A 13,243-nucleotide genomic window follows, 5' to 3' on the forward strand; every position below is an offset into this window, starting at 1 on the left:
ACAGTAGCTACCAGGTCACCTGCACTCTGACTAACTGGAAGATCAGGCATCTCCTCACCACTCACATCATCACTGGGCCTGTAAGGCTCACTGTGAACATTTGTGTCTATGTATCTCAGGAGAGCCCCTTCCTGCTTAGATAGAAAAGGTTCCTTTGCTTTCTTTTTTTTTCTGAATGCTGCCCCAGAGGGGTGTTTTCTTCTTTCTCTCATGACTGCTGTTCTGTGCCAGCTATAGTGGCTCTCAACACTCAGTTGAAGGGGGAAAATAAGCAGGCTAGTAGCAGGGCCTGAGTGAAGGAAGATAACAGCATCTTAAGGGCCTAACTGGCTCCTACTACTTCAGTTGACTGCCCGTTCTTCTCAAGTGGGTTCAGGGGAGCATCAGGAAACAGGAAGCTCCCCGAGAAGCTGGTGTTAATCAGTCCAGGCTCCTGGGGGTGCTAGAGAGGTACATAAGAGGCTCCTCCTCCTCCTCTCTCCCTGCAGCTCCTGCTGCTTTCTGTTATTCCCTCTCATCTTTTCTCCTGCCTGCCTGTATGTCTCTTGTGCCCTCCTTCCTCCAGCACAGCACTCCACCATCTCTGTGCATCTAGAGCAGAAAGAATACATATGCACCAGCAGCACACACAATTTTCTACACTCTGGGTCCTACTGGCACCCCTCCTCCCACAGTCTGGCACCTGAGGCAGCTGCCTCAGTTCGCCTCATGGTAAGGCCAGCCCTGCTAAGAATCCATTTAGCAACAGGTGACAAGCACCTGTCATAGGGTGCTCTAACTGGGGATATAAAAACTTGTTCATATTAAATAAGAATTGACAAGAATACGTTCCCAATAATAAACAAACTATTCTTGACGTTTAAATTTTTTTTTTTTAGTTATGCTGTTTTATGCTGGTACTCAAAACTGTTTAGTAGAGTATAATTCATTTAATGTTCTGGTCTATCTTTGGGTAACTGCATGGTACTCACAACACAAATACAGCCAATGTCTTCAGTCTTAAAAAATGTCAAGGCTACCTTTGGTTCCAAATACTTTTAGAAACTTGCTTTCCAACAGACATTCCTTGGTTGTCACACAAAGACTTTTCATCTACTTTAATCACTCAGCAAAACCACATCATTCTCTCATATCCAGCAAAATATACAGCTTCTGTACTAGAGAGCATTGTACTTCCACCATAATTTACCATGCTCCAGATCAGAAAGTAGCAATTTTTGAATAGCATCATATGCAATTATATGGAGGAAGCTTATTGTTCTTTGTTATGCCCACTGAACCTTGCTGGAACAGTCCTTCTGCATCTCAAAACCCTTTAATTGCTACCAAATAAGTAAATGCCCACTGTTGGAGGTTTAAACTTATTTTTATGGTGTATACTTTACATCAGACTTCTGATAATTAGCAGAGCCCATTCTTCAACTTCCATTGGCATGTATAATTGCTATGCTGTAAGTGTATGAACAGATAGGATCTGTAGCAAAACACGGTGTTTCTGTAAAGGAGACACTAATAATAGAGAAGGACAAGAAAGCAATGTTCAGATTTATACTTAGACTAGAGTTCAGTGTCACTGTCAAAATTTTGACCAGAAAAAAGGTGATTCCACAAAAATAGTTTCATCTTGCATGGTGAAAATTTTGTAAGATTTTTTTTTTTTTGCCATTTTGGACTTGATACTATGCTAAGAAACCATAATCAGGCATGAATTCGACAAACTTAAAGTACACAGCAATTCATCAGCTGAAATACACAGCAACTCATCAGCTGAACAACACAAGCCTTGTGAGAGCACCTCACTAAGTTGTTCTCTACTGAATATTGCATCAAATTCCATAGGACTGATCCAAGTTACCTGACAGACTGCTTTTTCTTGCCTGATCATAAGCATTTATACAGCAGACAAAGTTTTCTTGTCAGTTGGCCCCAACTGGAACTCACATCTGGAATAGATTGGAACAACCATGAATCTCAGTGCTGTTAGAACAAACGGGGTCCCACTTTCCTCAGCTTTACCAAAGCCAAAAACCAAACCAACCGATTCCCACTGGCTGAGGGATAGAAAGGGAGAAACAGCACTTTTTATGTTCACTTTAATAAATACATAAGATACTCTGATGCCATGGCAATGGGACAGATAAAAATCTAGATAGATAGGACCTCATCTGGGAAGCAGGAGTCAAAACCACAGGGGTAATTCAGATCCAGGGATTCAGAATGGAAACCTCTCTTCCCTTTGACATGCGTGGATGAGGGGATGACATTTGAGGCTTTAGTTAAAGCTAATTTTTAATCACAAGAAAGTACATACACTCTTAAAAATACAAATTACTCTTGAAAAAGGATGAGCGATTTTAACTCCATATTTAATTGCAGGAGGAAATAAACTGGAATGAAAACAAACTAGTTATAATATGCTAGGTAAACCTTGGAATGGTGTGAATTATTGAATAACTTAGTATTTGGAAGGTAATTAAAATTTAAACTTCCAAAGCGAATTTGAATGTAATATCTATTACGGTTTTTCATATGTTCCAAGAGAGTTTTTTGATTTGGCTGACATTATAGTATTGTTTGAAATGGGGCTCATCAGGTGGAATCGTGATGTTGAGAATGAGAGAGAGAATGTATAATTTATAAACTCTGCTTAATAAAGCATATGTTAAGTACAGCTCTGTGTTGAAAAGTCCTTTAAGGTTATTTATAGTTTGATTTATTATATTAGAGTTCTTCTTAATAATAGAGTTATCTTACCATTGTAATTGGGCCTATCAGTCAAGATTAGCAAGGATATTTTACATGTCTGAAGGAAGATGTCAAGTCAGAGCTATGAATCTGAGTAGCAAGTAGCAAAGTTGTAAGAAAATCAATATAGCTGAACTTCAGTTTTTTTTAAATGAATTATCCAAAAGAGTTGTGTCCAGTGTTCCCACCCCGAGAGATGATCATGGTGACCTGACTAAATCACAGTTGCCATGCAGAATTGTGACCAGCTGCCTCCAATTCTACTTGGAATTGCTAATGTGGACTTCGGACACAATGGAGCTCACAGGAAATAACTGGCTGAGGCCAATAGATGACTCACTACACAGAGCTCAGGACAGGTGGGTTTCTGTGTGAGAGGGAATGGCATCTAAAGAACTCTTGCCAGAAACCCAATGCCCCCAGGATTGTCTAGCCCCGACCTGTAAAAGGATAGACTCCGACATGTTGGAACCATTGCTAGTGTAAGTTTAACAACCCACCAATCTATCTTCTTAGGTACTGGCCCCCCATTACTGTAGTAACTGCACACTTCATGTGTTTATCCTGACAGCACTCCTTGGGAAGTACTTTTAGACTAATCTTATAGATGAGGAACTCAGGCACAGAGAGACTAAGGTGCAGATTTTTAGTAGGTGTTGCTCTGTAGCATGTCTCTTTTCAAAAGTGATTTAGGCACTTAGGAACTTAAGTCTCACTGAAGGTCAGTGGGACACTTAAAAGATATCACACTGTTGTAATAATGAGGGAGAAAGCGAGTCGATCAAGAGTAAAAGACCAAGGTGGGGAGAGCACAGGGGAAGGAAAAAAGCTAGAAACTTCATGAAGTCCTCTTGGGACTTTGCTGCTGCATGGAAGGTACTCAGATAATACAAAACTGTGAGATAGATAGACAGGAAGATAAAAGTCAGTATGTTATTTTGTTTTTTCTGTATACTTGTACAATTATTGGTTTGTGCCTTCCATTGTTTATTAATTACACAGAAAATTCCCTAAATTATTTGAAACTTTCATTATTCAGAATTATTCCTTGTCTTGAATTATATTTAGCTGCTCACTAATAAACTGTATATGTTATTAATGCAGTTTAGAATCAGACCCAGAACTTTCCCTCTCATGTTGTTTCCTTTTGGGATGGAGTCAGCTGCCTGAATGTAGAAAATCCAGGGTGATGTCTTCATTATCAGAGACATAGTATTTGTTAGCCCATCGAAACAGCACGAAAGATCTGAGTTTAGGAGAAATTGCTAGTTTTCTCCTCTCTGGGGCAGAGACTATGAAAATTACAGTGAAGATGTGATAAGTCCCCTGTAAGAAAACAGGGTTAGCCTTTGTTGCTCTAAGTGCATATGTTTGCAGGAAAAGAGTAACGCCAGTGAAGCTGTTTAAATCAGATTAGGAGTTTAAAAGAGAAGTGAAACACTGGAATTTTGATTCGAGAGAAAATCATTTGCTCCTAGATTAGCACTCTCAACTCGTCATCCTTTGTGGGACAGTGTCTGAGAGCCTTTGCTTTTATATATGCTTTAAACCAGAAGTGGGCAAACTATGGCCTGGGGGCCACATCTGGCCCTCTAGACATTTTAATCCAGCCTTTGAGCTCCTGTCGGGGAGCCAGGGTCCAGAGCTTTCCCCGATCTGGCACTCCAGCCAGGGAGCAAGATCGGAGGCTTTCCCACTCCATGCAGCTCCCAGAAGCAGTAGCATGTCACTCCTCCAGCTCCTATGCGTAGGGGCAGCCAAGGTCTCCACACACTACCCCTGCCCCATGCGCTGCCCCCACAGCTCCCATTGGTCAGGAACCGTGGCCAATGGAAGCTGCTGGATGACGCCTGCAGACAGGGCAGTGTGCAGAGCCACCTGGCTGTGCCTCCGCGTAGGAGTCAGAGGGGAGATATGCTGCTGCTTCTGGGAGCTGCTTGAGGTAAGCGCCACCCAGAGCCTGAACCCCTGGCCCCCTTCTGTGCCCCAACCCCCTACCCCAGCCCTGATCCTCCTCCCACCCACTGAACACCTCAGTCTCAGCATGGAGCACCCTCCTACACTCACAACTCCTCATCCCCAGCCCCACCCTAGAGTCCCACCCCACCCACGCACCCAACCCGCTACCCCAGTCTGGAACCCCCCACCAACACCCTGAACTCCTCATTTCTGGCCCCAACCCAGAGCCCACATGCCCAGCCCTCATCCCCTCCCCCTCTCCCACACCACAACCCCCAATTTCATGAGTATTCATGGCCCGCTATACAATTTCCATACCCAGATGTGGCTCTTGGTCCATAAAGTTTGCCCACCCCTGCTTTAAACCATACAGCTCAGGAAAAAACAGTGTTGTTACTTTACAATATGCAGAGGCATACTAAATATATTGAGCAATTTAAGTATATAGAAAAAGAGATCAGTTCAAGTGTTACTACTCTGAATGAGCTATGGAGTACATGCATAGCAAATCACTTTAATAGCACTAGCAAAGACTACATTCTGACTGGCCAGGATTTGTGATATCCTGTCACACTACCTTAGACTGAAACTAAATTTGCAATGGAATCATATAAAAGTAGCACTGCCCCTGTAATGACTCCCCCTTCTTCACAATATAAAGTTCCAGTTTCTTGTAAACATCAAGCCTCTTCCCATTTCTGCCCACCCCACCCACAGCCCACGTATCTATTCACCTCTTATTGCATCATCTCTCCACTTGGCCAGCTAATAGCTTGCTGCTCCTTTGGTAATCATCTTTGTGCCTTCTTCCATGTTGTCTCTTACGAAAAAATTGCTCTCCCTGAATTGATCCAAAAAGCCACTACCCTCTCCTACTTCAGCTAGGGAGGGATGGCTCAGTGGTTTGAGCATTGGTCTGCTAAAGCCAGGGTTGTGAGTTCAATCCTTGAAGGGACTATTTGTGGAATTGGGGTAAAAAGCTGGGGGTTGAGCCTGCTTTGAGCAGTGGGTTGGACTAGATGACCTGCTGAGGTCCCTTCCAATCCTAATATTCTATCTCCTCATGACATATTTCTTTTTGTGATGTTTACAAATTAGCCAACTAATAAGGCAGAGAGGGGCTGTTAGTTGTAGCTGGTGTGTATTTATTCTTTAATATGTAGTATATGTGTGTTGACATTTTTAATTGTATCTCTCTTCCTGACCCTTGTCTACTTATATGTCTGAGCAGTGCCCAGTATATAGTGGGTGCTACTAGAATACAAATAATGAATAGATGTTTACCTTTAAGAATTCAGGATACCCTATTAACATTTTATACTTTTAGATAGTATTTAACAAAACACAGAACTAATTAACAGACTTGCCTATTTCGTATAATTTCCACTCATCGTGATTCTTTCCTTGTGGCTTCCAAAAAAAGGAATAGGCCTTTTATGAAGCAGAACTTCTACGGTTCTGCTGTACCGATGGTCAAGACAAAGCATGAGCCTCCCTGGTATGCCACAGAAGAGTATTCAACTATTTTCTTTACAGCAAAATGGAAGAAGGAAGGTTGGGGCAGGCCAGAGCAGAGGTTTGAGTTGATCTGTGGGTCTGACCTGCAAACTCTCCTAGGAGATGAAGCCCATAGACTGTATTTGCGACTATGGAGTAGTTATGCTACTGCTTTTTGACCTGTGTTGGGGAGAGAATTCTGTTTCTTTCATCCTTGATATTCCCTACATCAAGCCAGTTTTCTTCGCTTTTGCATAAGGGACGCATATTTGCCCCTCTGTGTTTCATTTCTCTTCTTCCATTATCTCTATTATTTTACAACCATTATTTTCACTAATGCTAGGTTGCCTAGATACATCTGCCTCTCCTTTTTTATCATTTTCAATGTATTTTATATTGTTCATGCTGCCTTGTCCTTGTCTGCCATGAACAGCCTTCTTCCTGCCCATACCTAACAAAAGTCTCCCAAGCAAGGTCCTGACCAGTTCTGGCAATTAGAGATCCTCAGGCACTCTTGAGAAAATTAGAGGTGTTAGCTAGATCAGGCTGAATAATACAGGCTTAAATACAAAATTCAGTGAAATTTGGCTTTATGAAGCATCCACAAAACCATTCACAACATTTCTTAATTCATTCAGTACATGAAAATATTCAGCAGATTTCACAGGTGAACAAATTATGGCAGTCTGCCGATTGTGTGCAAAGTGTGCAATATTATTATTCAATATTCAAGCTTTAAAATTTGTCACCCAAGTCACTGGAGGATCAAATACACTTATTCCCCCCACCACTAGTCAGTTAGTTAAAGTATTATTCCTGGTGTCCTTGGCCAATTCTAGTCTGGTTAATTACATTTTGCCCACTTAATTCCCCCTTCAGTTTTAATAAGTTTGTAGAGGGTGCACTGTGGAGACAGTGCTACATAGTGGTCAGGAGGGAGTTGGCGGATTGTCTCCCCGATGAAGAACAGTCCTGTCTGTCAGCCACTCTACCCCAAGGATTTCCATTCCTCCCTTTCAGCATAGGGGTTCTGAGGGTTAAACCCTACTACACAGTCTTTTCTTGCTGGCCTCTCACTGGAGGTGAAGGTTCTTGTTGTACTGTCCTCTTAGAGCGGGTAAGGGAGCCTGCACCCACCTTCTTCTCTGGGCTCTGGACGAGGGCCTAATGGTGAGCAGCTACACTCAATACCTAGGGGTGCTAAGCTTCTGCCCCCAGAGACTGCTTCCTACCCCAGTCTCCTCCAGCTTCCCAGAGTAAATCACTCTAATCAAGTCTCTGACTCACATACTCTGTCCCCTGATTCTCCTTTCTGGGTTTGCACAGGTCTGTGTTGTCAGGTCCCAGGCAATGAGTTCCTGGGCAGTATTTTCTTCCCAGAGAAACAGTCTGTTCTCTTCCATTGCCTGCCTCTGAACTGCTCTGCTCCCATTTTAAAGCCCTGCCTCCAGTTTGTGCTGGCTATGCAGGTGTGTCTGGGCGGGGCTACATGAGCCCAGAGCTGTTCCTTAACTCCTTGATCTCCAATGTGAAGTTCGTAAACCCCATCACAAAGGTGTTACAATGTATGTGATGATCCTGTACACAGTTAAATTGTATCTCCATTCCACCCCACCAGTGATATCATTTCAGTGATGGATTAAACAATTCTTACAGTTTGTAAAGTGTGTTGGAATCCTTCTTGATGAAGGAACCTGTGTTTAGAGTCAATTAATGGAAATGAATACAAATAATTTAAAATTTACAAGAAAATTAATTTATATTTGTAGTGATAGAGCTCTGATTTTCTGGGATCCCTAATTCTTCCTTCCCCCCAAATGCACTCACTCACGTCAGCAACACTACCCAACAAGCTGCATCTTTTTCCAGGTGGTTGCAGGGTATCTTTTTAAACTCTTAATACTAAATCATAAATTTCAGTGGATACTTTGGAAATGAGCTACTGCTCCAAGGGCCTGATATAAAGCCCATTGAATTTAATAGAATATGGATCCAGACCCTATATGAGTAAGGTTACCGGAACTGGGCTTGAGGATTTTACTCAGTGCTATTCAGTCAATCGCCAATTAGCTTAATTGGAAAGGCTGGTTTTGCAGAAAAATAAGTTTTAACCCTTGTAAGAGTTACTAATTAAATGCAGACAGGTTTAACTGGACATTATTGCAAATAACTGATATCTTAAATGTAGATGTAGGTTAGAGAAGACAGTTCTGATTTTTTCAACGTGAGTCCATAGTGAGGTATGTTTTTGTATATGTGTTTTGGTTTTTAATTGATCTTTGGTCAGAACCGAAACAGATCATGTTAATTCTGGTTTGTTGTATAACATGAATATGTTATGGCATCAGTTTTTCATATTTCTATGTGATGCCCATTCAGATTACTTGGTTATTGAGATATGCTGGAAAATCAAAAGCTTGTCTCTTACCAACAAAAGTTGGTCCAATAAAATAATATTGCCTCACCCACCTTGTGTCTAGATAATCCAAACACACTGGGCGAGCTTTGCCTGAGATATATATTGTCCAGTAGTGAAACGGTTAATAGTACTTTGTATTTAAGTGCTTGCAATTAGGCTTCAAAGTTAAGACCCTCATTAAAATGAGTGGAGAATATTTGCATCTCTCTTGTTGCTAATATTTTAATATTTTTGGCAACTAACTCAAATAATACAATGATCTACATTATGAAGCCTATTTTTTAAACAAAAAGAGCTAGAAACGTGTACAGAAAATAAAACTTACATTGATGCAGCAAATCCTGGAGGCCTTTACTCAGTCTTTAGTCACCTAAGTGGCAGTGTAAGAAATCGTATTCATAATGATGAGTGGTTTAACCAGACTGCATGTAACTAATAACTTATGTACGTAGAACTTGTGGATCTTTTTTTCTGCAAAAAGGAGAGATCTGTACAAATTTTATAACCCAACCCATACACAGAGAGAGAGAGTTTTGTGTTGTACAATTTTTTATTAATCTGTTCAAAACAAGCTATTCTCCTCCAATTAGTTATAATATTTTAACTAGGGGTGCGCAAGAGAATGCACTGGCTGCTGGACCCGTAGCAGCAGGCTTTTTTCAAAACCCAAACAAAACTTGATTTTTTAAACCAAATTGTTTTATTGGTATCTTTTGGTAAAGTACATATAAAAAGAATCACCATATAACAAAATTAATCTTCTCCACAGGTCATCAGTGGCACCTGAGTACAGACTTCTACTGCTTGAGCTAAAGGAGTAATTCCATTCTCTTACAGCAATAACATAATGTTGTCCTCTATGTAGACCAACCATGAGTTTATTTTACAAGCATGTTAAACAAAAGATTTTAATTGTGGCGATAATGGCTACCATACTTTTCAGATCCACAATCATGGCTACAAAACTGTTTACATACCAAGAAGTGCGTAGTTAAGGTTATGAAAGTCAAACAAAATGTGAGAGAGAATATTGGTGTCAGCCTTACTAATGAGAAATTAAGATTTAGAGGAGAGAGAAAGAAAAAATCAAGGAGAAAGGTAAATAAATACCTGATAATAGTATACATAGTATAATAAATACAATAGATGGTCAACACTGTGCCAATATCTCAGCGTATAGATTGCAAATTGAGAAATGATCAGGTTGCTAAAACTTAAGTTGTCTGCTTTCCCCTCAGTTTTAGAGACTATCAATAAGACAAACAGCTACCTAATTCACAAAGATGCATCAAGTGGGAATATTCACCTGAATATAAATGACTTCTTATTGTGTGAATTATTGATAGTACCTGGAAAGATTTAAGACCAACATTTAAATGACAAGAAACACTTAAAAGAAATGCAGAAAAGAGGAGATTCCAGGAGTTTTATGACACTGCTGGAGAAATGCCAGAGATGGATTTATAAAGATCCTATCTATAGACTAACAGAATTATTCCAAGGAGCCTTAGGTAGCAGTGTATATATTGGATCACATTTAACTATGTGATTTTTGTGTGGGTACATTTTTATGAGCTCTCTTATAATATCTTACACGTAAAGCAAATGTAGGGGTGCAATATAACTTATGTTCTAATGAGGGATCAAGTAGTTTTTTTCTATTGTACTTTACTGCACTGAACTGTTACATGCTCTGGGAAACTATACAATGAGTTTCATATCTTGCTAACACATCCTAAATGATAAACAGATGGTGAGCATATAGACATGCAACAGAAATGAGTCCACAAACATAATTAGCCTAAATTACTTTTTAAAAGCTCTGGATTATTTAAATCACATGGTCTGATTCTTTAACACCAGTTCAAACTACTGATGGGTAAAATTTAAAGGGGCCAGAAGTTTACTTTGGAGAAATTTCCAAAAGTTTGGATGCTGTTCTTAAAGGTCTTTCTCTTTCATCTTTCCTATCTCTTCTCCGTCTCCCTCACAGACTATGCATGTCCTTTTCATATTCCATACTGCCATCTCAATTACTCTGTCCATCCACACCCTTCTTCAAAATTTCATCAATGAAGTTTCATTAAAAAAACTGTTTCCTAGTCCCTGATGTTTTTAAATTTCATATTTTGGTATCTCCCAAATCAATGATTTCTCAAAGGGATAGCCCACTTACTCCAGAGAAACCTCAGAATACGTAAGATTTGAAGATGGCATATAGCAGGTGGAGATTGCTAGGGACATTAATCAGAAATCTGCTACTAAATTAATTGCTTTTTAAGGCCTGAAAGGACCATTAGCTCATTTAGTCTGACTTCTTGCATAACATATGCTATAGAATTAATTTCACCCTGTCACCCTGCAGTGAGCCCACCAAGTTACATATAACTAAAGCATATCTTCCAGAAAAGCATCCAGTCTTGACTTGAAAACATCAAGGGGTGGAGAATCCACCACTTCCTTTGGCAGTTTATTTCAATATGTAATTAGCCTCACTTATAAAAAAAATGCCTTATTTCTCATTTAAATGAATCTGGCTTTCATTTATAGCTATTTGTTCTTATTATGCCTTTCATTGTTAGATTAAAGTCCCTGTTAGTTCTCAGTATTTTCTCCCTGTGAAGATACTTGTACACTTTAATCAAGTCACTGCTCAATCTTCTTTCTGATAAGCTAAACAGTTTGAGCTCTTTAAGGCATAAAAACATTTTTGTGGCTCTTTTCCGCACCATCTCCAAATTTTCATCATTCTTTAAAAAATTTACTATACACAGCACAGGTGCTGACTTCTATTTTTCCCAATGGTGCTCCATGCCCTCTGAGGCCCCCCCCCATCCCTTCCCTCAAGGCCCAGCCCTCGCTCTGCCTTTTCCTGCCCCTGCTCTGCCCACTACCCTGAAGAACCTCCTCATGCTGGCCGCTCACTGCTCTCTGGCAGAGGTGACATGGGGAGGGTGTGGGGGTCAAGTGTCCCCCCACCCCCGATTGGCCTGCTGGGGGCAGGGAGGGAGGAGGGCTCTGTCCTTCTGTTCCTGCACCTGCCCCCAGGCATGTTTGGCTGCTCTCCCTGGTAGCCAGGCAGGAAGTGGGATGGAGCTGCTTCTGCCTGAGAGAGCCTGACTGTGAGGCAGTGTCTGGGATGGGTTGAGCATGCTGAGGAGGCAGAGGGTCTCCAGCTCACTCGGCCCCTATCCTGGGCAGCAGAGCCCAGGTGGGGGCGTACTACTGCCGCCTCAGCTGCCAGGCTCAGGGGTCAAGCAAGCTGGTCTTCACCCTCCCCAAGCACCTCCTGCCAGCCACCGAACAACTGATCAGTAGCCTCTGCCAAACAGCTGTGTGTGTTGGATGCTGAGAACCCCCTATTTCTTTTCTGTGTGTGCTTGAGCCCAGGAGCACCACAGAGTCGATGCCTATGATTCACATTACTCTGGTATCATTCTCACCAATGCCACATGCACAAAATTACTTCCTTACTCCAACTGATTGCTCTCCAGTTTATACATCCAAGGAGCCCGTTAGTCCTTGTTGCCATAGCGTCACGCTGGGAGCTCATATTGAGCTGCTTATTTGCTATGACTCCTAAATATTTTTCAGAGTCACTGCTTTCCATTCCCAATTCTGCAGTATGTCCTGATTTCCTTCTTCCTGGATGTATAATTTGCATTTGGCTGTACTCAAATGCGTTTTGTTTAAATGGGCCCAATTTACTAACCAATCCAGATTGCTCTACCCTGCACTCATCATTATGTACCACTTTGTGTCATCTGCAAATTTTATCAGTAGTGACTTTATAGTTACGTCCAAATTGATAAAAATATTGAATACCCTAATACTGATCCCTGGGGAATCCCACTAGAAACGTCCCCATTTGATGATGAATCTCCATTGACAATTAGTATTTTTTAGATTTCAGTTACACTGCTCTGAATCCATGTAATCTCAATGCATTTTGATGAAATTGTACCCCATTATGTATGATCAGTAGAAAAAGAATAGTTCATGACAGTGAGTTGCTAATAGTACTGGCTTAAGACATGCAAAGAGCTTCAACAGTTGGAATTGCCAAGAACGGATCTTGGTTTCTAATGCCACTTGTTAGGGCAGTACTCTTATAAGCAGAGACTGTCAGCCACAAAGAATATTACAAGAGGAAGATCAGCCTCACCTAGAGCCAGTCACTGATTAGATGTAGGATACTATACTCTGAGACATGACCAGGCTGAGTTTAATGAACAAACAAGCCACGTTCAGACAGACGCTTCTGTTCTTCTTCTTATTTTGGCAAAGATGATCCAGGATGAAAATAAGATTGTTATATAGCAATAGGTCATCAATATACTTTCAGTTGTGACCTGCACTAGAATTTGAACTCCATTCTTCAGTGGCAAAAACAACATTTTTGAAAATCTACTATTTCTTACAGTATAAAACCGCATAATGAAATGTGTAATATATTAATGCTTTTCTTTATAAAACTATTCCACTGATAATTTAAGTACCTAAAACAAGGCATTCTTGCATACCATTGGGAATGATTTATAATTGCCTAACTCATGTCATTCCGTTTGCACTGATGATGAATTTTGGTAGTAAGTATCGCAACCTGTTTATAAGGCCCACTTA

This window comes from Gopherus evgoodei, chromosome 2, assembly GCF_007399415.2.
Source record: "Gopherus evgoodei ecotype Sinaloan lineage chromosome 2, rGopEvg1_v1.p, whole genome shotgun sequence".
Taxonomy (NCBI): Eukaryota; Metazoa; Chordata; order Testudines; family Testudinidae; genus Gopherus; species Gopherus evgoodei.